This window comes from Equus przewalskii, chromosome 27 (genome assembly GCF_037783145.1).
Source record: "Equus przewalskii isolate Varuska chromosome 27, EquPr2, whole genome shotgun sequence".
Taxonomy (NCBI): Eukaryota; Metazoa; Chordata; class Mammalia; order Perissodactyla; family Equidae; genus Equus; species Equus przewalskii.
This window is the reverse complement of record NC_091857.1, coordinates 35,959,304-35,984,209: the sequence shown is the minus strand read 5'-3', so window position 1 is coordinate 35,984,209 and position 24,906 is coordinate 35,959,304. Positions and strand designations below refer to the sequence as shown.

At 41.7% G+C, this 24,906-nt stretch overlaps 1 protein-coding gene across 7 annotated transcripts in view; it reads left to right on the top strand.

Annotated features, from left to right (window-relative positions):
* The window catches only part of DSCAM (DS cell adhesion molecule), a 695,956-nt gene that overhangs the window by 515,379 nt on the left and 155,671 nt on the right, over window positions 1–24,906 (top strand). The window lies entirely within an intron of this gene.

The following is a 24,906-nucleotide window of genomic DNA, read 5'->3' as shown; positions in this document are numbered from 1 at the left end:
AGATCTTGGAACAGAAAAAGTGCATTAGGTAAAAACTAAGGAAATCTGAATAAAGTATGGACTTTAGTTAATAACGTGCCAATATTCGTTCAGTAATTGTTTAATGGAAGATGTATATGATAGGAGAAACTGGATGTGGAATATATGAGAAATTCTCTGTATTGTCCACAAAATGTCTGCAAATATAAGTACTTTCTAAAATGTAAAGCTTATTTTTGAAAAAACAGGAAGGAAGAGCAGGCGTCTTCCCCAGGTGGACAAGTTAGGGCGGCGGTGGAGGTGGTGCTTTCTAGCTACAGACTTCAAAATACCTATGTGATCTCAAGATAGAACAAAGCATTGCAAACTCTGAGAAATACGATGGGATGAACCTGGCATTTAGAGAACAATACACCCTAAATGCTGTTAGTATTAGTAAATAGCAATTTCCCGTAAACTTCAGTTTTGTGACAGCCTAGAAAAATCTCCCTTTTCCAGAGACTTGGTTAGAATGTTATAAGCTGTCTTCCTCTGTCTTCAAGAAGGTAGGAGTTGAGGCTGTGTGATTGCGCTGTGGTTCGCTAGTGACATAGTAGTCTTCTCTGAAAGCTTGGGACCCTCCAAACACTGAAGTGCTGCGTCTTCAAGAATGGAGACTCAGTGTGGGCGACACGTCCTTCATCGCAACACCCTTCATTAGAGCGTTGGTCCTTGGTCCCAAAGCGATTTCTTCCCTCTCAGCAGCCTAAGAGATTGCTTAAATATGAACGACAAAAATGGCAAATTTAACTTTTTTATGCGCATATTGCTATCCATCGAACAGTCTTCCACACATCTGAGGAGGATTTGGGTTCATGGTTCTGACTTGGGACACTTTGGTCTTTGTGGGTGTCTGCCCGGGTCGGGGCCATTTCTTGACTCCAGGCCTCCTAACGCAGCTCTTCTCTGCGTCTGTCTCTCTTTCGTTTCATGACCAAATGAGTCTGTATCATTTTAATGTAAAATCTTTTCTGCCGCTTGATATCGGTCTCAGCAGTGAATATGGCTCCCTAAAAAATGCAAGACAGTGAACTGAGCTATTATAAAGTCAGTATTCGTGGGAGAAATTTCTGTTTCAGCCCAAGGAAATATTGGCAACCCACTGAATTACAAAGAATTGTGTACTGAGTAATAAGTAGAATGTGTTCCCCATCTATATATGCACCTTGTCCCCAAATTCCCTGTGCATGTCACCTGCATTCTTTATTTCAGACCATTCTGTGATAAGATCAAGAGTAAAGATTCGCAGAGACAAACAGCCTGTGTTTGAATCTCAGGTCTGCCATGTACTCACTTCATCTCTCTCTGCCTCAGTTTCCTCAACTACACAACAGGAATGATAAGAGAACCCATCTCATTGGGTTGATATGTGGATATACAAGAGATAATATATGTAAAGTGCTTAGTAAATGTGTTCTATTTACATGGAAAAGGTTATTATCAAACTCACATAAAAATGGATGTGTTTCATGTTGGAATCAGCATCTTCCAAAATTAAACACAGTGATGCAGTGATGGTGCTGAGGTTTTTGTGGCTGATGGAGCAGCGCCAGGATACGTATATCTAATTCCAAGAAGGTGTTGGGGGATAGGAAGATGTCCCTGACCTCTGCGTTCTTCTCCCCTCAGTTGGTTCAAACAGAGCCTAAGGAGGTTGATGAAGGGACCACTGTCTTTGTCTTCTCCCCATTGTCCCAATGAAGATGAGGTGGACCCCAGGGGTGACAGGGGTGGGGATGGGGGAGGATGAAGCAGCTTGCCCTCTGGCCTACAGATACTTTTATCAACAAGGTCTGTGCTATCTCAAGGTTGATAGGGTGGCCACTTAACTGAGGGCTCCGGGAGGGTAGCTGTCAAGCCCACACAAAACAGGGGTGGAAAAGAAGGTGCCAGTACTTCTCTCACATCTTTGAGGATTTTAGGCATTTTAAAGATATGAGAAGGAGGCATAAGGGTGGAGGGTGGAAAAACGACAATTTGTAGAGTATTTGAGAGTGGGAGTGAGACTGGCTGGGAGGTTTTGAGAGGCTGTGCCTGAGGTAACTGGAGGAAAGGGGTTGGGATGGAGACGAGATTCCAAACACAAGGCAGATTTCTTGGTCTTGATCCAAAGGGCCACCAAGTGATGGTGAAGGTCAAGTGGTCAGGGCGGGTTTTACAAACAGGAACAAAGGCCATAAACAGGAGAGAAAAACAGATACGTACATGTATGCACTTTACTTATGGGCTTTGTTGGAAGGAAGGTCTGACTCTGTGCATAAGCAATGTCCTTCATGCATTTGGCCTGTCCAGACTCCCTTGGACTGAGATTTTTCATCATTTACCAACAAACAACCTGAGTGTGTGGTGTGTGTATGATACTTGTATCTCATGCACCATCACATCATAGCACACACTCTACTTACATTAAAAAGGTAGTCTTTGGGCTGGCCCTGTGGTGCAGCAGTTGAGTTCTCATGTTCTGCTTTGGTGGCCTGGGGTTTGCCGGTTTGGATCCCGGGTGTGGACCTACAAACCACTTGTCTAGCCATGCTGTGGCAGGCGTCCCACATATAAAGTAGAGGAAGATGGGTACGGATGTGAGCTCAGGGCCAGTCTTCCACAGCAAAAAAAGAGGAGGATTGATGGTGGAAGATTAGCCAACTTCCTGAAAAACAATAAAAGTCTTTAATTCAATTCAATTTATATTTATCAAGAGTCCATGGTCAACTACATTTGCAAGTGGATATTTAAGTGACTGATCATTTAATTTAAGGCAAGAAATTTAGACTTATTATCTTTTTGAAATGGGTGGCATTTTTAGTTTGGCAATTTTCTGGCATATGTGCATGTGTGTGTGTCTGGCCCTTGAGACAATTGTCCCAATTAGTATCACTTGAAGTGATATAAAGTCTCAGATACTCATTTTAGAAAATATGAAAGTCAGTTTTCAACTTTTTAGTTTGTGAGCATATCAAAACTTCCAATAAGAATTTTATATTTTTTGCCAATTATTGCATTCTGCCTATTTAAGCATCAATATTTATGAAGGGATTAGACTCATATTTATTGATATTGTAGATAATCTTGGTGTGTCTAGTGGAAATCTTGATACTCTCGATCATCTTTCCCCATCAGAGACATCTTGCCTCCATCTTGACACCTCACATTTCTGATCAAATGCGGTTGTAAAAGAGAAACACGTTGGAAAACAACTGTAATTGTTTTCATAGAGAATCAAACATTTTTCTTTCCTGTCCTCTGAACATTCACTTAAACCATGACTAAGTCCCAAATTGTCAGAGATATTTAAATATGTATCTTTGTGTCACCAGATGTATTCTCTTATATAGTTTCACCAAATCCTGTTTGAAACAGTGTCAGTGTTAAATAGTGCATCAGCAATTAGTTAATGAAAGATTATATGCCTCGATTCTTCTGGGGGGGGGGGATAGACTGGATTATAGGATATTTAAAGAAATCTTTTTTTCAATTAAAAAATATCCCCATCATATTTGTACTTAGGTAAATGTTTTCTCAATTGTTGTTACCTTGAAAAATCCACTTTGCTTCCTCCTGATGTCATTCATTCTTCACTTCTCTGAAGCTTAGGACATGACAGAGCAGTTCCCAGGGCCCCCAGCGTGTAGGGTAGGGGTGTCCCGAATCTCTCCATCCTTCGTGTCCCTGGCCTGTCTGAGCAGGTGGGAAGTGTGGATATGACTTTTCTGGGTGTCATCTGTTTTAGAGAGGCTTTTAAGAGTGTTCCCATAGATGTTGTCATTTTCATATCCAGAAACCCTTCTAATCATACGTGAGAGTAACCTTTTTCTAATGTTGTGACTTTCTAAAATTTCACATTGAGAAGTAGCCTAGGCATTTTCTTAAGTCATGCTGATAACCACTCTCGATGAAGATAGGAATAAAATCCATTTTAATGAATATAGGGATGTGTCTGTGCACATGTGTTTCCAGTTATAATGTATAAGTGTGACATGACCGCGATAAAGGTAATTGGTTATTTGGTTGAGGATTTTTTAAAATACTCTTCTCGTTCTGAGATTGGCTGTCCTAACCTATTTGAGCTCTTCTATCTGTGTTTACAAAGCCCACAGATCATGCGGCAAGAAAGTTGGGAAAGTTTCTAAGAGCCGAAAATAACATTTCCATTGGGAGCAGCTGGTGTGAAAGTGGTAATGGTAGCAAGTGTGGTGTGCTTGAGGGACATTTGAAAAGGGGCTCTCAGGCCCAAGTGACGGTTGGGCTCTGGATCCCAGGATGAAAGACAATATCTAGGTGTTACCTGGGGTACGCCAGCCCTGGTGGTCTGGTGGTTAAGATTTGGCACTCTCACTGCCACAGCCCAGATTTATTTCTGGTCAGGGAACCACACCACCCATCTGTCGGTTGTCATAGTGTGGTGGCTGCGTGTTGCTGTGATGCTGAGAGCTGTGTCACCTATGGTATGTCAAATACCAGCAGAGTCACCCGTGGTGGACAGGTTTCAGTGGAGCTTCCAGACTAAGACAGACTAGGAAAAAGGACCTGGCCACCCACTTTGATACAGTGCCAGAAGGTGAGAGGATGACACAAAAACACCGGGCAGGGTTCTGCTCTGCTGTCCACAGGGAGACTAGGAGTCAGAATCCACCAGACAGCTCTAACTGTAACAAACCTAGGGAACAGGAACGTGCAGGACTCCCAGAGCGGGGAAGCGAGAGACTTCGAGACTTAACTAGAGAGGTTGCAGCTGATATGCATAAGGAGACATCTGACTTAACAGTCTGGTGGGGTGAGCTGGAGAGAGCGCTGAGGGGCAAAAGAACATCCAGCAAAGAACATTCCTAGGGGTTACAGTGTAGTTGGAGTGTTGGCCCTCAGTCTAAGAAACTTCCATCAGACGTTAAGCCTCGAAAGCACATCGAAACAGATTTCGAACTTTTCAGCTTGCTTTATTATATAGAAGGGCACTTCTCAAACTTCTTGGTCTGGGATGGCTTTACACTCTTAAAACTTATTGAAGACCCCAAAGAGCTTTTGGTTATGTGGGTTATAGCTATTAGTATTGACTGTATTGGAAATTCAACTGAGACATTTTTATAAAAACATTTAAATGACAATTATTTCCAAAACAAAAGATTTCAGTGAGAAGGGAGGCATTGTTTTTACATTTTCGCAAATTCCTTTAAATGTTTGGCTTACAGCTTACAGCGGCCTCTGCGTTCAGTCTGTTGTGAAGTATGGTTTCGGTTGGAGTATATGAAGAAAATACAGCTGCATACAGAGATGCAATAGGAACAAGGAGGCGTACTAGCCTTTTGAGATAATTGTGGCTATTCCTTTTTGGTACTACACCAAAATTCGACAAGTGGTAGTTTTTAAAGATTAGTTGTCACCCTGAATCAGAAACCATATCAACAGCCTTTTTGTACTTTGCTGCATTAAAATCTATCTGTTTCTCGCATGCTTTGTATGGATCTTTTGCACATGCATAGTTTTGTAACAGCTGGCATTGGGTTTTGGGAAAATACCGATTTACTTAATTATGTGGATATTTCAAATGTTGACACATTTTGTTATGCAATATTATGTAAAAACACCATTTTTAATATCACCACTAATGTCATCCAAAAAGTCTTTAACTATCGGGAAGGTTTATTCAGTAAACAATGGAGAATGCGAGTTTTCCAAAATCTAATTTTGGCTTGGAAGCTCAGATTTTATGGTGAGCACCAAATGCTTTCAGTTCTTTTCCTTCGAGCGACAGGCTGACTTCATTCATTTCAAGAAAATGTTTGTCAAATAGCCAAAGAAAAACAATTTGTTGGTTAGTTTTCTTTCAAGTAAAAATGACATGCCATGAAAAAAGCAGCTGACCTGCTCAATGCTTTCTCTCTTGAGCACCCAGCACACGCGGGCTTTGTACGTTCTTGCCGTTTGTCACACAGAATATTAAAAAGACTCGTCTTCAAGGGTCAAGATGGAATAAAATGCACTTTTTTTTTTTACTGTTTTGTCAAGGATACGCTTAAGGGAAGCTGGCAATGTGTGTTCGTCTTTGCTGCAAGAGTGTGACGGTAAAAGACTGGAAGCACCGTTTGCTGTCGCGGCCACTGCCTCGAGTCGAACTTCGCCTCAGCAGTTTGGCCCACGGTTGCTCTTGCACTGTCAGTTTTAAAAGGCAAATACTTTCTTGGATTATTCTGAAAATAGCTCTTAATCTCACAGATCCCCTGGAAGATTCTTGGGGACCCCCGGTGTCTGCCAATCATCCCTGAAATCATCTGAGAACAGTTGATATAGAATAACCCTACGATTATTTGCGTGTGTGTGTGTGTGTATTCAGGTTTTATAAATCTCCAATCTAAGTAACCCCATCACATTGGATTTCAGTGTTCTCTGCAGGCTGAGGGGTGGGGGGTGTTGTGCCATGGGTGGGACCTATCTATTATTCTGGTGATACTCACAAGGCTGCATACCTTTTGCATAATAACTAACAGAGGTATTAAAGTCAGACACAGATGCATTGAAATCCTGACATTGATTCTCACCAGCTGTGTGGTTTGTATGTAGCAGGTGTCTGAACATCTCTGAGCCTCAGTTTCTGCATCTGTGAAATGGAGATAATGCAAAGCTGACTCTAGGATTGTTAGAAGATTAATGAGATTTTACAAACCTGCTGATGGAGGGACCTCAGAAGAAGGATTGTAAAGGGGGCTTGTCCAGCCTCATGGTCCAGCGAGCACAGAGATGAGCACAGACAGGATAAATGACCATCTTTTGGTTGGGTGGTAAGGCAGACCTGTGAGTGAAGATGGCTCCGTTTCCTCCAGCTTCTGCTCTGTGCACAAACACCCGTGTCCACTCTGCTATGTGAGGGAAGAATTGGGTCCTCCATCTGTTTCCTTGGTCACAGAACAATGAAGTGTCTTGGCGACAGTCGCATATAACTCATATAGCTATTCCAATACTTTCTCAATACTGCGTGGCACCAAAATTATGGAGATTTTTAAAAAATCAGATTATGAAGTATTAGAGTTTATTATAGAAGAGTTTGCTTAGCATCAAGTTCCGTTATAATCAATTTTTATGTATCATGGAGAAAAACAACTTTAATTAAAAGGTAAAATGAGCTAATTTCCCTCTTGAACACCAAATGCCTGAACTGCAAACTCAGGCTAAGGCTGTGCTTACAAACACACAATATTTTTAGAGGAGAGAAAATAATGAATTCAGTTAATATTTTATTGTTCAGTCAGTTCAGCATCTTCCTTTTACATTTTGTTTATTGAATTCAATGTGTATATTCACTTTAAGTGGAACATTTCTGATTCTTGACTTGGTTATGTTTGGAAAATTGCTACCTGAGGTCAGTTCATGAAGAAAAGAGGTAGACACGTCTTGGCACATGGTGCCCATGTCTGTTGATACTTGCCTCCAGGATTCCAATAGACAGGAGGATAAAAGTGAGGCAATTCTGAAAGGCATATTACTGATGCTCAGTCTTTCATGTCAGAGTTAAAAAAATAAAATAAAATCTAAACCCACCAAATTTTGTAAACTGTTTACAGCTATTTGGTAGAAAAAGTTGAGTCATTCACTCCTTAGATTCAACTGATTCCAATTTCCTGACTCATTACTAAGCATGACTGAGAGATCGTGCTGCATTAACACCATGATTTTCCAAGAGATGTTGTTCCATAGATGCTTAAAGTGAATTTCCCCAGAACTATTCAGTATCTTTAATAGAGAGAAAGAAAATTTGTGTCTGATCTGCATCAAGCATATCCAAAAAATATTATTTGGTATATATAACAAAATAAAACATATGGCAGATTTCAACATATTGACATTAGTATTAATTCTCAAAAGATATATTTTTATGAAATAGAATACTACCTAAAAAGAATTTCACAACTTGTTGAACATTGCCTTTATTAATAAATGTGTAAGAAAGCAAAAATTGGTAATATGGAATGCTGGCAGAGATGCGCAAAGATATGCATTCTAATATATCATTTGGTGGCAAACTTTCCATAAGGCAATTTGACAATACACATCGAAAGCCATAAAAGGGTTCATGTGTTTTGATCCACTAATTTCATCCTTGTTATCCATACCTAAGAAATTAAAAGTGTAGACAAGATTTATGGAAAAAGAGTCAGTATAGCACTTTACAATATTAGTTAAAAATTTATCTCTAAATAGCCAAATTAAGTGAATATTTGTATGAATTATGGTGCATCAACCTAATTCAATATTATATAGTAATTTTAAGTGATGTATTTAAATAAGTTTTCTTAATCAGGGAGAAAGTCATGTGATATAGCTAAATTTTTAAAAAGCAGGATTTGAAATGTGTATGTGTATATGGTATCATCTTGACAGTGTGAAGAAAAGCACATGAAAAGAATAGGAAGGCAATGCCAGTGCTCAAAATTGGTCGCTTCTCTATGGATTACAATTATGGATGATACATTTTTGTGCTTCATTCTTCACTGAATATGTGTCCCCCCCCAAGATTCATATGTTGAAGCCCCTACCCCCAATGGGAGGGTATTTGGAGATGGCGGCTCTGGGAGGTAATTAGGTGCATGAGGTCGTGAGAGGGGGGCCCCCAAGAAGGATTAGAGTATTTATTAGAAGACGAAGAGACTGGAGCTCGCCATTTCTCTGCCATATCAGGGTACAGTGAGAAGGTAGCTATTTGCAAGTCAGGGAGAGAGACCTCACAGAACCCACCCATGCTGACTTCCTGATCACAGACTTCCAGCATCTGGAACTGTGAGAAATGCATCTCTGTGGCTTAGGTCAGCCAGTCTATGGTATTTTGTTGTGGCAGCCAGAGTCAACGAAAACATGTTTCTTCATATTGTTCTTCATTGCCCAAATTTCTACACCAAGCTCCTATTAGTTTTCCATCAGGAGAAATTAATGAAGAACTGTAATAAACTGTTATGAAATATACATTGTCTTCTGACTTAGTGAATATCAAATATTCTTGAAAGGATGAAAATCTTTGTCATAGTATTTTTGAGACAGGGATAGGAATGTTCTCTTAGAAAGTCAGGATGCGTTTTACAGTTAGACGAGAGAACTCCATCCGCTGGCCCTCTTCTGGCGTGGGGGCGGATCATTAGCGCTGATCAATTTTTTAGACCCAGTGATCTTTGTTTTCCACTTATGGAAACTACTTTGAAAAATAAGGCAAATGATATTAAAATTCTCATTTGTCATTTAGTCCTGCCATGGTGTCTCATCTCTGCCATCACATTCCAGTAGGGCGGCAGCTCCAGGTGAGAGGTCCAGCACAGCTCTGCCTTCTCATCCACAGGCTGCTCTGGTCTACGCAAGTGGTCTCCTGCCACACTGTTCGGTGTTACCTGTGCTGTGCCAGGAGCAAAGTCCTGTCTGCCAAGCGCAAAATTCTGCTTTGCTATGATTGGCTGTCCAAGTGACGTCACTCACAGTGAATCTAATTCGAAACAGTGCATTAACATGTTTCTACCCCCCACAGCTCTCACTTTGGTGTTGTAACTGATTATAGATTAGTAGAAAGTGTTGATTATAGATATCCGCATAGATAAGTCTCTGTGATTTCAAGCAAGATTCTAAAATCAGCAGACCTTGCCTTCAGGTGTTTTTAAGAGCTTTTCAGGAAGCAACTGGTTTCATATAAATTTCATAAAAAGTGGATCTTGGTTTTCATAGGAGGCTAAAGGAAATAATTGCAGACCTTGACTCGCTTATGTTTATCATTTGTTCTCTAGAAAGAATATTGAAGTGCAATGCACTTTAATCCCTGGCTCCTTCTCTAGAGAGTCTTGAATACAAACATCTAAGTTTAAAAAAATAAAAGAAGAAAAGGGGCAGATTTACCCTTTTTTTAGAGCGTATAGACAAATGGTAGTAATTTTTTATCAATTTAGTCTTTTTGCTTAAGTAGGCTTTAATCATCTGAATCTTCAATAAACTATAAATAAGAGGTGAGATGGATCCCATCTCATTTCTTATAAAAAGCTTTGGAATCTTCACTCTGAGAATAAGAGAAACACTATTACACTAACATTGTGTTTTACCGAGGCCGTCCTGAGGGCCATGCACCTTAAGTGAAATGAGCGCTGACCTCTGTTCCTTTTGTATTGCTCTAGCTCCTACCTGTCCTTGCAGGTGTGAGCCAGCTCTCTGCACACCTGAGGCTGGGCAGTTGCCCCTCCCTTTCCTAAAGTGGACACCTCACTTACCCCAACTACGGAATGACTCCATCCAGAGCCCCTTCTGGCAGAAGGCTCTAAGCGCCAAATGCAGTCAGCACCTCCTAACTGGAAGGACCTTAAAGCTGCACAGTCAAGCCTCCGATTGTACAGAGGAGCAAACAGAGATGCAGGGGGGTGAAGGGCTTCCCACGAGTTCTTCTCTCAGCAAGAGAGGCGGCCCCAACTGAGACCTCAGGTCTCTGGACTCCAAAGGCAGTGCTCTGCTTTCACCATAACATCCGCTTGGACTGGAGTTCATTGCGCCCCCTTACACTGATCTACGTGTATCAGTCACTGTGGATCTCCAGGAATTCATGCCTCACCCATGCATTCATTCGTCAGCAGGGTACCCAGGGTCTGCTCTAGATGCTGAGCCACAGCAAAGTGAGACATGGGGAGTCTCTCACCCTTGAGGCTGACACTTAGGACCTGTTAAAGGCCACATGCGTGAAGGGTGAATGGGACGGGAGGTTCCCTGAGTTGCTTCCATGGGTCAGAATGTCTGAGTTCTGTGGGTGCTGCCTTGAGCCTCGGGCACTCTTCTGCTGAAGCCCTACATCAGCCCCTTGACAAAGGTCCTCGTGACTTTGGGGTCTGGGACGATGAATTGCAGTTGACTGAGCCTTCATTGCTCTCTAAAATCATGGAGGAGAAAGAAAAGAGCCAAAAAGAAAGCCTGAGGGATGAGTTTCTTGAGAGAGTAGTCTGGATGTGAGAGGGGGCAAAATTATGAAGAATTGGAGCTTTGAAACATGGAGTCTGGTATATTAAAGAACCTATGATGAAAAATGCTGTGCTAATAATATTTAAATTAGGGAGTCCCTGCAGGGGGATGGTTCTGAGGTGGCCAGGCCGGCTGACAGTTGTGATTGGCTGGAGAGAAAGCAGCATGAGTCCAGTCGAAGTGGGCTGGACAGCAAACTACCTGAAAAGCCTTAGGAGCAGGAGCAGAAAGGAGGCCTTATTTTCCAAACCCAGCTGTCCCTCGCTGCCTGACCCACCACCCTACCTGTGTTCATTGGTTAATTGTCTAGGAAAGGAAGCTGCATAGGGTGAGTGAGCCTGATGACCTTGACCACTGCTGTAGCCCCAGAACCTGGTTCAGTGCCTGACACAGTGGGCATCTGAGACATATTTGTAAAATCGAATGAATGATTGAGCGATTTGATGACCGAGTTAACTAGCTTAGTGTGGGTGCTCATGCCCAGTAGCAAGGCTTTTCAGACCGACACATGCCTACTGGTGGAGGCCAAGAGCAACTGCCTAGAGAAGCACTTGAACTCCAAACCTAAATTAGAAAACCTGCATGTCTCTAGGGGCAGTAGACAGAGAAGAGACGGAGCTCTGTTGCATCATAAGGGAAAGACAGAAGGGAGAAGCTCGGGACCCACAAAGGCACTGGTGTGGTCCTCAGGGGAGAAACTTCCCCTGCTCCCACCGGTGAAAAATAGGGTAAAACCAAGACAAAGGTAGTAGCATAAAAACTAGCATACAAATACAGTAGATATTTAAAAAACCCTAAATTAGTAGCAGCTTAATCGACACAGAAATATCTTTTTGGTTTGAGTGACATCTGAGCAGCAGGAGCCCAGTCCTCATAGGGAGCTCCACAGAGGGAAAAGGATGTTTGTGGAGGGACTGCCCTGTACGTTACTGTGTGTCATGGGGAAACTAAGAGGAAGGCGGGTCCCCCATCAGGACTCCTATATGAACATCATAGCTGGGATCATGGAGCAAAGCAGTGATGTTGTGGGAAGATAGGATTGGAGACTTGTTGAGTGGAAATAGAAGTATCAGCTGCTTCCCTCTCTCTCCCCTCCCCTGCCTTCTGCCTGAAGGAAGGTTCTAGAAGGAAAGTGGAAAAGGAAGAACATTGTGCCATGTTGTCAACCTGTGCCAAGTTGTTGAAAAACTGGGTGCCTGTAACCTCAGACTTTGCTAAGAAGAGTTTGTCTCCCCAACATTTCTCCCCTGTAGCTATATGTCTGAGTGACTAAATGACTAGGCAAAGGGCCCTGGGGAGCCAATAAAGAAGAGGAGCTGAAAGGACTCTGGGCGCAGGCATTCTCTCTTCAGGAGAGAAGCCCCACACTGTTCCTGGAGCCAGCCACCTTATCCCCCCGCCTCGGGGAGCCCGCTTCGTCTCAGCTTGTTTTCACGGAGAAGGAGCCCATCCATCCTTTTCTCCTTTAGCCGCTTCTGCCCTAGCCTTCCCCTCCTCTCTATCGCCAAGCCAGCAATCCATGGCATCTCTTAGCTTCTAGAAGTAATCTGCAGTGGCTACCTAAGCTGCCTCCTGCATGGACCCCAAGTGAAAACTCTGTACATTAAATGGGATTTTTCTGCAATCATCATACATTATTCATGTGTGTGCTATGTATAGATACCCGTATGTATGCATATGTCAGTCAGTCTCGATTTATGGTGGAAAAAAACTCCTTAACATGTATTTCGGTGGCAACTTAAAAGCTGCTTCTAAAGCTGCTTTGTTCACGCAACTTGATTACACTCCTGGAACCGGTGCCTGGTTCTAAACCCGTGTTTTACACCAGGAAGCAGGAGGCCATGAAGAAGCCATAGGCTTCTTCACTGTGTTGCTAGCTCAGGGTGCACGTTTTAGCTACGTCTTTTTATGTTCCTGTTTCTGGGGTGATAAGAATGCACCCTGGAAACTTTGAGACACAAAATAAAGCAAATCACGTAAGATGAAGTAAAAAGCATGAAATAAGTAAAACTTTCACGAAATGAAATGTCATGTCTTATTTACATGATTCGAGGGATCGCATTCATTTCCAAGTGTTGCAGGAACAAATTGCCACAAACTGAGTGGCTTAAAGTAACAGAAATTTATTCTCTCCCAGTTCAGGAGACCAGAAGTCTGAAATCCGGGTGTCAGCAGAGTTGGTTCCTTCTGGAGGCTGTGAGGGAGAATTCATTTCTTACCTCTCTCCTGGTTTCTGGTGGCTGTTGGCAATCCTTGGTCTTCCTCAGCTTGTAGATGCGTCCCTCCGATGTCTGTCTTCAGGTGGCTTTCCTTCCTGTGTCTTCTTTTCTGACTCTTACAAGGACACTCCTCATTGGATTTAGAGCTCACCCTAATCCAGGGTGATCTCATCTGGATATCCTTACCTTAGTCACATCTTCAAAGACCCTTATTCCAAATAAGGTCACATTCTGAGGATCCAGGGTTTAGGATGCAGACATGTCTTTGGGACTCACAACTCAATCCACTCCAGGGATGAAAATTAAAATGGAAAATATCAGCCCCCCAAAAGAATAGTTTTATTGCCAAGCATATAAATTTCCCAGTGTCATAATATACAGCAGAGGTCTCACAAAATAGATATGTGCTCTTGTGTGAGAATGATGGGAAACTGAAAAAATAGCCTAAAATATGCAGAAGGATGTGTCATCTTTTTCCTGTGATTGATAGACATTCTCATGGTTCATGAAGAAATGGAACAGTAGCTGTCTTGAAAACATTTCCCAGTAAGGATGGCATCCTAAAAATTCACCACAAAATGCAAGAACGATTGGGCATTTCGAGCTTTATTTGCTAGTTCACTGTCTCTTCCCTTCTGGCACTGTGTCGATTGTCTGAGCGATTTAACTTCATTAGGTTCATTGGGAAAACAAATGGGATTAATTTGCCTTTAGGACATTGTTTGGAGAGTGACGAAAGGGCTTATCATACATTTAAAGAGCCATCCTTGTTTTGATCTTCAGAAAGTCCATCATTGTTTGTTATAAGGTTCGTGGGAATGTCAAGTCTACCAACAGTAATAGATTATCATCACTATATAGCACCCTTATGTATCATAAATCATAGAAGTTTCTAGAAAAGGTGCTCACTCCACGGTAACGCTGAGGGCTATAGATATCACCTCTTCCCAAGGAGTCTTACAGGGCATCGCCAATGCCCTGGTGAGATTGCCATGCCTTGCTCCTTGACTCAGGACAGTGTTTGTGCATTGGTGGTGGATTTGTCCTCACATCAGCCAAAAACATAGGACTAATTACTTAGGAAGAAGTGTAGCTGTCCTGCCTTTCGTAGATGGACCTACATGGGAAGCCAAAGAACTGCCAGAGACAGGTAGACATCATGAGAATCAGAACAGAGGACATTAGAAAGAGAAACGTAGTGTTTAGGAGTGCTGGCCAGTTTGGCTCTTCTGCATTGCCTTCCGCTGCGGGTGCTTTGCCAGTCTGACCCTAATCCTTGACATTTTTGAGTCAGAATTGCCTCTGTTATGGAAGGAACATGGAAAGCTCCTTGCTTGCTTCCATTTGCTCTTTTTTCTTTGCTTCCATAGCTATCAACTCCCTTCATTCTGACACCTGCTTTCTCTATATTCCTTGATGGGAGTATAGTAAGGTCATAGCCAAATCTTGCTTCTCTGGGCCAACCTGTGGCTTTAAAGCAAAAATTTGAAAATTTGGGGGTCATGGACTTCTTTGGGCATCAGAGGATAGCTATCACTTCTTGCCATGGGAAATCACCCATATACATATGCCCCAAATCAAATACTAGAGTTCCTTTGTGATCCTCTAAGAACCCATGGAGCCCTGGCTAAGAATTCCTACTATAAGTAAATATTTCTGCTCTAGGCCAGCATGGGCTGCTTCACAAGTAATTTATCTCCCTGATTCCCAGGCCCCTCGTTTTTGTCCCTGTATACTCCCTCTACCGATAGACAAAGCTGAAGAAGTATAAAGATTAGTTCCCCTCTAGATTGTTAGATATATAAATTAAAATAAATCACATTTAAAAATTTATTTGTGCACATTTCATTTTCTATTGTGGGAGACAGAAAGAAGAAAGGAAGTTTTAAACTCTTTTGAGAGTATTGTGTAGGAGCTGAAGTATAGTTTAGAAAAGAACACTCTGGAAACATGGATATAAGGTTAATATACAAAAATCATTTGCTTTCCTATATACCAACAATTAACAAGTAGAATTTGAAATTAAAAGCACAATGCCATTCACATTATCATCAAAAAAAATGAAATACTTAGGTATAAATCTCACAAAATATATGCAAGATCTATATGAGGAAAACTACAAAACTCTGATGAATAAAATCAAAGAATTAAATAAATTGGGAGATTTCCATGTTCATGGACAAGAAGACTGAATTTTGTCAAGATGATCTATAGATTCAATGTAATCCCAATCAAAACTTCAGCAAGTTATTTTATGGATATTGACAAACTGATTCTAAAGTTTATGTGGAGAAGCAAAGGACGTGGACTAGCCAACACAACACTGAAAAAGAAGAACAAGGTTGGAGGACTGACACTCCCCAACTTCGAGACTTGCTGTAAAGCTGCAGTAGTCAAGAAAGTGTGGTTTTGGTAAAAGAATAATGAATAATAAATAAAAATAAATAGATCAATGGAACAGAATAGAGAGCCAAGAAACAGACCCACATAAATATAGTCTGGTCTTTGATAGAGGAGCAAAGACAGTCTTCTCAACAAATGATGCTGGAACAACTGGATATCCACATGGGAAAAAAAATGAATCTAGACACAGACCTTACACACTTCACAAAAATTAACTCAAAATGGATCACGGACCTAAATGTAAAATGCAAAACTATAAAACCCCCATAAGATAACGTAGGAGAATACCTACATGACTTTGAGTATGGTGGTGCCTTTTTACACACAACACCAAAGACAAGATCCACGAAAGTAATTAGTTGATAAGCTGGACTTCGTTAAAATTAAAAACTTTTGCTCTGTGGTAGACAATATCAAGAGAGCTGGGAGACAAGCCACAGACTAGGAGAAAATATTTGCAAAAGTCACATCTGATAAAGGACTGTTATCCAAAATATACAAAGAATTCTTAAAACGCAACAATAAGAAAACCAACAACCTAATTTAAAAATGGGCCAAAGATCTTAGATGATACCTCACCAAAGAAGATATACAGACAGCAAAAAAGCCTATGAAAATATGCTCCACATTATATGTTATCAGGGAAATGACAATTAAAACAACAGTGATACCACTACACACCTATTAGAATGGACAAAGACCAGAACACAGACAATGTCAAGTGCTGGCAAGAACATGGAGCTACAGGTACTCTCAGACATTGTTTGAGTTGTCCATTTAAGACTGAACATACCCTTAACCATACCATCCAGCTGTCGTGCTCCTTGGTATTTACCCAAAGGAGTTGAAAACTATGTCCACACAAAAACCTGCATGTGGATGTTTGTAGCAGTTTTATTCATAATTGCCAAAATTTGGAAGCAACCAAGATATCCTTCAGTAGGTGAGCAGATAAATAAACTGTGATACATCCAGGCAATGGAGTATTATTCAACACCAAAAAAGAAATGAGCTATCAAGTCATGAAGAGGAAACTTAAATGCATATTTCTAGGTGAAAGAAGCCAATCTAAGAAGACTACATATTATATGATTCCGACTATATGACATTCTGGAAAAGGCAAAACTATGGAGATGATAAAAAGATCAGTGGTTGCCAGGAGTGGGCAGTGGGAGAGATGAATAGGAAGAACACAGAGGATTTTTAGGGCAGTGAAAATACTCTCTACAGTATTATAATGATGGATATTTGCCATTATATGTTTGTTTAAACTCGTTGAATATACAATACCAGGAGTGAACCCTTAGGTAAACTATGGACTTTGGGTGATTATGATGTGTCAGTGTAGGTTCATCCTTGGTAAAAATGTATCGTTGTGGTGAGTGATATTGATAATGGCGGAGGCTATGCAAATATGGGAGTAGAAGTTATACGGGAAATCTCTGTATCTTCCTCTCAGTTGTATTGTAAACCTAAAACTGCTCTAAAAAACTAATCTCTAAAAAAAAGAAATCACATGAGAATATTACATCACTAAATAAATTTCGTGGTTGCTTCTCACTGCATAGCTTCTAGATCACACGCCCTGACCCTCCAATAAAAACTGAAGGTCAGGAGGCCGGCTCCGTGGCCGAGTGGTTAAGTTTGTGCCCTCTGCTGCGGCGGCCCAGGGTTCGGATCCTGGGTGCAGACATGGCACCGTTTGTCAGGCCATGTTGAGGTGGCATCCCACATCCCACAACTAGAAGGACCTGCAACTAAGATATATAACTATGTACAGGGGGGGTTTGGGGAGATAAAGCAGAAAAAAAAAAAGATTGGCAACAATTGTTAGCCCAGGTGCCAATCTTTAAAAAAAAAAAACAAAAAACTGAAGGTCAGGAAAGTAGAGATGAGTAGTCACCTGGGGTCTCATGATGGCAAGGTTTACTATTAGGGCATATGGATGGTCATTTACTCTTCTCTGTTTCTTTTTATAGGAATGAAATATTTTCTAATAAATTATGAGTACATTCAAGTACTCAGTATAAAAATACAACAAATTGAGTGTGTGTTCATGTTGTTACTGAGAAACGTGGTGCCCTTATTCTCACCAGGATAATGCCCAAGGAGCCGTAGCTGGCCTGTAGGAAAGCTGACTCATACATGGACATCTGGTATACCTGAGCACTCTGCTGATGTTGGTGACTGTCTGGGTAGCGGGAGACTCAGCTTGACCTGCTACTGCAACTCCTGAGATGCAAATACATTGAGGTCTGATAGAGCAAGCCCACTGGAAGGATTTTTGCACCAACACAGGCAGAGTAGATCCTTTATTATCAGAGAAAAGAAGCAGTCTTCGCCCTGATGAAGAACTCAGAAGAGCTTTGGTATCTGGAAGACTCCAAAGAACATCTCTTCTTTGTGCCTCAGAAAATCTGCCGCAATGGAAGCAGAAAGCCTTTGGGGAAAACACAGTGCTTCTCAGAAATGATGGGCAAAGATATGTCAGGAAGTGGACGCACAAAAAGGCAGGCAATGTAATCTTTATTTCAAATGAAACAGAATCTCAGGAAGAAAGCAGTTATCCAGACAAATAAGATGGCCCTCCATTGAATAAATAGATGGACAACAATCCACGGAGTGCAGTACGGAGCTTCACACACTGACCTTTGTATCCAAATGTAAGAAAACCTGCCAGAATACAACAAGAAGTGAGAGAAATGGAACGCTGAAGGATTTCAGCACATTAAAAATATAATGTCTTGCTACACATTTACAAGAGCAGCAGAAATTTTTAAAAAGTTATAATACCACATGCTGGCAAAGATGTGAAGAAACTGGATATCACCTCCATCGCTGGTAGAGATGTAAAATGGTGCAACCACTCTGGCAAATAGTTTGACAGTTTCTTCTAAAACTACCCTGACCACCTGCACTTAGCACGTGATCCAGCAGTCACGCTCTTGGGCATTTACTGCAGAGGCATGAACCTCTACACGAATGTTCCTTGTAGCTTTATTTGTAATAGCCAAATTCTGGGGAAAGTCCAAATGTCCCTCAACAGGTGAATGGTTGAAAACTCTCTGGTCCAACCATAAACTGGGATACTATTACTCAACAACAAAAAGGAATCAACTATTCATACACACAACAACCTGGATGGACCTGAAGGGCAATATGTGTATGAAAATAGTTGATCTCAAAGGTTCTGTCGAACATTCTAAAATGACAAAAGTGCAAGGCTGGAGAATAATTCAGTTGTTACCAGAGGACAGGGAAAGAGGTTGGAGTGGGGCCAGGTGCAAATACGAAGAGGTGGCAACAGGGACTTCTTTTGTGGGTAGGGAGTGGTTTTGTATCTCGACTGTGGTAGTGGGTGTGTGAATCTATAATTAGACAAAGTTACGTAGAACCACACATGCACACGCATACACACATGCACACACAAATGAACGAGGGTTTAACAATGGTGAGCACCAAGTAAAGAATATAGTCTAGTTAATAGTAATATTCCAATGTCGATTTCCTGGTTTCGATATTGTACCATGGCTACATAAAACCTCAATACTGGGAGAAGCTGTGGGAAGGACACACAGGAATTGATGCTATTTTTGCAAATCCCTTAGTGTCTATGTTTCAAAATAAGTAGTTTTTAATAAATAATGCCAAAACAAAGTAATGCCAAAAGACAAAAAGACAGCAGGTGGAGATGTCAGATATATGTGATAAAGACATTAAAATGTTGCAGGAGGCAGAAAAGAGAGGTCATCTTGCAGAAGTGAGGTCAGGGAAGCCTTTATGGGGAGAATGGAATGTGAACTTGCCATGGAAGGATGAGTGGAAATCGGGTTGGAGAAGTGGAGATAACTTTCAGAAAGGAAAAGCAATGCCAACCAGCCATGCCTGGAAAAGGAAAAGTATGTTCCCGGACCGCAAATATAGGCTGTGGGAGACGGAGAAACACACAAGTGGGTTCAAGTGCAGAGGCAGAATGTTTGGTTAAAGGAGGAGTTTGTTGGTAACTGGAAACATTGGCTGCAGCAAGATTGTAAAATATCTTAAGTTTTAAGCTGTGGAAATAGATAGTAGCTAGTGAGAAGCCATTGTAAATTGCAAGTGAGAGAGTGTCATACTGGAAGCGGCATTTTAGGAGCTGAACATGGCAGAGGTTTAGAATAGCCTGGAGTGGGAAAGAAAAGGGGCAGACAAATCGATTAAAACACTCTTCCAGCAGCCCAGCACAGGCATCCTGATTAAGGCTTGAACTAAGCTGACGGTCGTGGGACTAGAAAGGACAAGTCTGATTGGAAAGATGCTATGCATGTTGACAGAAAAGGGCTAGTCCACTGATTGGCCGTGAGGACCTGGAATGAGTCTAAGGTTGAGTCTGGGATGCAGGAATAGGGAGAGGGAGGGAGTTTGGGGGAAAAGGTGCCACGTTTCATTTTGCCTATGTTGAGGTGGTGGTGCGCCATCCAGCTGGAAATATCCGGTGACTTCTGGAGATGTGAGCCTGCAGGTCAGAATAGGGCGGGTGAGGGCTTTATCATAAATCATCCAACCAGCCCAAGCAGATGAGATCTGCAGGGTAAGAGTGGACAAGAAAGCAGATGATGAAGGAAAGAGATGTGGACGCTCATGTGTGCACAGACAGCCTCGATACAGAGTTGAGAAGATGAGAAACACTTCTTCACTTAACGCTTCTCTTCTTGTCATTTTGTTCGAAGCTGACATCCTAGACGGGTCCAGGCTCGGCCACCTACCCTGCATAACCCTCTCACTCGCCCTCCCCCACTGCTTCATTAAGAAGTTCCTGCCACGGGCTGTTGTCAAGGCGGAAGCAGGTGCACTGCGTCCTCCATGGCAACCAGCTCCGAGAGTCTCTGATGCAAGAAGATGAGGGGAAAATCGCTCATTGTCCGAGTGGCTACAGGCAGCCTCTCTAAGCCGCAGAGCCTCATCTCTACAATTAACCCTGATTGCAAGTCCTCAAAATTGTGCCCCTTCATTTAGCTGTCGGCTTCCTTGCTCTTAGAGCTTCCAGAAAGAAATCACAATAGCTCAGACCTTGTCTTTGAGGCTGTTTGTTTTGAGGGCTTTTTCCTTAGTTGGAGGTGGAGGGACACTTCCCATCACCAGCAAATGTTTCTCAGCTCTCCCTAGAGGATCAGATGAGCCCGTTTTCTGTTGCTTCTTGGTTTTTAATCAGAGGGTAAGAAGAGGAGGGGCAGATGGGAAATTGTCCAAGCCAGAGTCTGCAGCTGCCTCCCTGCATCTGCCCCGCACGACCCAAGGGAATTGCATTTGGTGCTAAATTGGACCTTTACATAGAGACTAGTTCTCTAAGGATAACTTTCTGTATGTTCTCACCATGCTCCCTACGTTCCTTCACATATACGATGGACAGGAAAGTTTGCTTCTTTTCCCAGCTTTTCCCTACTAGATGAGAATCCCTGACCATTTAGGAATTTACGAATATGAGGAAATGCAGCAATTTGAGTCCTTCGAAGAAAAGGTGCAGCATCGTGAAAGCACTAGCTCAACGGGAGAGTCCGTGTCCAACTGGAAACCTTTCGCAATTTGCTGCCATTTGCTTTGACAGTGAAATTGCTGGCTCAACAATGTAGCCTCCAGAAGAGTCTTCAGCCATGACTTAAAGACATTTCAATGCACCTTTTTTCGGGTGGTGACTGTGCTGCTCAAATTGGGCTATTTTAATGGAACCTTAAGCTCAAGCCGTTAAGCTCATAATTATTATGTCAAAAACGAGACACTTTTATTTTTTCTGTTTATTAAAGAAAATATGTTTGTTTTGAAAGATTCAGACAAGTCAGAAAGAAAGTATAAAGTGAATATTACCCATTATTCATCACTGTTAACATATTTACTATCTTTTCAGACATTCTTAATTTTTATTCCTACACATAGATATATAGATTTGTTTATATACAAACAGAGAGAGAGAAAGAAAGAGAGGTTTATAAACACACTTTTTAAGAACAAAAAGTGATTATGCCTTACAGGCTTTTTACTCAATCGATAATGTATTATTGGTATTACGGATGGAACTATGTCTCCCCCAAAATTCATATGTTGAAGCCTGAGCTCTAATGTGATCGTATTTGGAGATAGGGCCTTTAAAAGGGTAACTAAAGTTAAATGAAGTCATAAGGGTGGGGCCCTAATCCATTAGAAGTGGGATCCTTATAAGACACCAAGGATGCATGCGCACAGAGAAAAGACCATGTGAGGACACAGCCAGAAGGTGGCCACCTGCCACCCAAGGAGAAACCCAACCAGCAGACACCTTGATCTTGGACTTCCAGCCTCCACATCTGTGAGAAAATAAATTGCGTTGTTTATGCTGCCCAGTCTGTGGCATATAGTTATGGTAGCCCTGGCAAACTAGCACAGCTCTCTTTTTGAGATTTAAATATAGTTTTCAGTGTTTTAATGGCTGAATAATATTGCATTCTATGACTGTCTAATTTACTTATTTAAACAATCATGGACATTTATGCTGTGCCTAAAGTTTCCTGTTATAAACAAGGTTGCAATGAGCATCCTTATACATAAACTGTGCTCATATATCTAATTGACTTCTTAGGATAAAATACGAGAAATGGAATCACAGGGTCCAAAGATATGCTCATGCAAAATCATGTTGCATGTGGCGAAACTGGCTTCTCAAAAGGCTGGACCAACTGGCATTTCCATTTTCAGGATTTGTGTACCAGCATCTCCACATTCTACCAAACTGGACACTTCCAGTCTTTAACTTGCTCTCATTGGTAGGCATAAATGATCAATGATCGTTTAATTTCATGACAGAAGAAGCTGAGTACCTTGATATTTGATTATTGACATTTCCATTTCTTCTTTTTAAATAACCTCTCTGTATCCTTTTGTATTTTTTCCGAGATGTTCTGTTTTTCTCAACATTCATCAACTCGTTATCACATGATAATACTTTCTCTGTTGCATGTTACAATATCCTTTCCAATTTGCCATTTTCTTTTCCATTTTGGTTTGTTTAGCTGTCTGCTTGTTTATGGTCCTACAGAATTCCTAAATTGTTATATATTCAGATCTACTAAGCTTTAACTCATAGTTTCTGGCTTAATATCAGGCACATGAGTTTTTTCTTTCCCTCAAACTATTCACCTAAATTTCTTTTGAATGACTTTGTAAATATCAGGGGAGAAGCAAGTGTTAAGGATGTTTCCTACACACACTATATGGAATTTTAAAAAAACAAGAGTGTTTATATTTTGTGATATAGCACATCCAAATAACCATGTTCCAGTGGGTCAGGAGACGATGTTTGGTGCTGGAGTCACCCATTCCTCTGGGCTCATGGCTCTCAACCTGTGGTCCCCGGACAGCAGCGCCATTATCTCAGAGGGTCTTGTTAGACATGTGGACTCCGGAGCCCCTCTCTAGACCTGCTAAATCAGACACTCAGCTACGTCCAGCCGTCTGTGCTTCCACAGTTCTGCTGGATGATTCTGAAGCAAGCTCAAGGCTGGAAACCACTGCTCTGCCTACTGCAGACAGAGCTGCCCCCTGGCCTCACGTGCATTTCCCCCCGAGCAGCTTCCAGTGCTTTCAACCTTCCATACTGTCTAGGGACACACCCTCGCGAATGAGGGTGTTTTTGTTACAGCTCATCCGCTATTAACACACACACACAAACCACACATGTTTAAAGTCCTAGTTACCTACATGCATTGAAATGACTTATTCTTAGAACTGGGTGGATTTCAGGAAGAGAGATGCCATTATAGCACATGTTGAATGTTGAGTCAGAACTCACAGTCCCCTCCCCTTTGGGTACTGAAGTGTCCCTGAGAAGGAAGCAGGTGCTGGCGGGCTGCAGAGAAAGGAGCCTCTGCAGGCACCATGCTACCACATAAATACAAAAGATCAGATGAGGTGAAATCTCCTGCAACTGTTGCATAAATACCATCTTCCTTCATGGGAAGCTATAGGTGATGCTGTCAAACATTCTTTAATATGCCTGAATATTTAAAACATGCTGAAATATCTCCTATACCTGTTTTATATGTGTGTAAGGGGAAATATACAACATAAATATTCATCTATAAAGACAACGAATGGGGGAAATTATAAAGGGGATGTTTTTCATGCTTTAACAGATCATTTCTCCTGGCTTTTCCACGCAGACCATGTGCTGTAAGAGACCAAGTCACTGCGCTCAAGAGTGCATTTATTTGCATGAACGAGCAGTGAATGAAAGCTGCTAATGTCCCGGCATGCACTGCTTGGCAGTGCTCATTTTCATTGGAGCTGAGTCTTCCTAGTGGGTTTCTGCCTCATTTAGAGCCGTCAATACCTCAATTAGTGCCTGCTCGCCTCCCCTGGGAGGGACAGTTACACATGTCGCTTCACAAGCCTCTGAAATCTAAAAATCCCCTGAGAGCTGCTCAGTCATAAAATATCTCCTGATTAACAGTGCTGTTTGCCAGGAGTCCCTTGCTCCTTTCTATTTCTTCCTTTGTAAGATTTATCAGCTGCCATATACAGAGACACCAAGAGATGCTGCCTGCCCTCAGTTACATTGAAAATATCCACGCACATGCAACACGTGAGGGCTTGCTGATTTTACGTGTGCCTCTAAAGCTCATAAGCCCACAGCACAAAGCAAGAAAAAGTGCTAGTTTAGACTGCATGCATGTGCACACTTACTTATCCTGGCATTTGCTTGAGAGCTAGGACTTGATGTCTATCTTTTAGCGTGATTAATTCTATAATTTCAGTGCATGAGGAGAATTTCCCCCACTTTGAATTGAGAAAGAAAAGGCAGCTAGCTTGGGCTCCCACAAAGCTGGGTTTAGCCATGCTGCTTGTTCCTTCAGAAGAGGTGCTCCTCTGTCTGCAAAACCACTGGTGTTATTTTGTATCTCCATTGCCTCCCCACCTGTCTTTGCTTTAGCAAACCTAGGAGACAGGACAAGAGACCATCTGAGCACTCTGAATTCTTCCTTTTTAAGAGAGAAAGCTCTTTAAAAAGAGGGAAATATATAACTGTATATTTTCTAACAAACATTACTAAAAATGCCCGTCATCTTGGCTTTCATATAAAATTTTGGAGAAAGAACTTAAGATAATTCAAAGGCTCCGGTGGCTCAGGAATCATTGTCTGTGTTTCCAACACACACACATACAGGTGTGATCACATATGTACATCCATGTACACGTGTGCACACATATACACATGCACACTGTGCACATATAGAAGAATGCATACCCACTCACACAGGCACACACTGGCACACTCAAGCACACACATGCATGCGGGCAC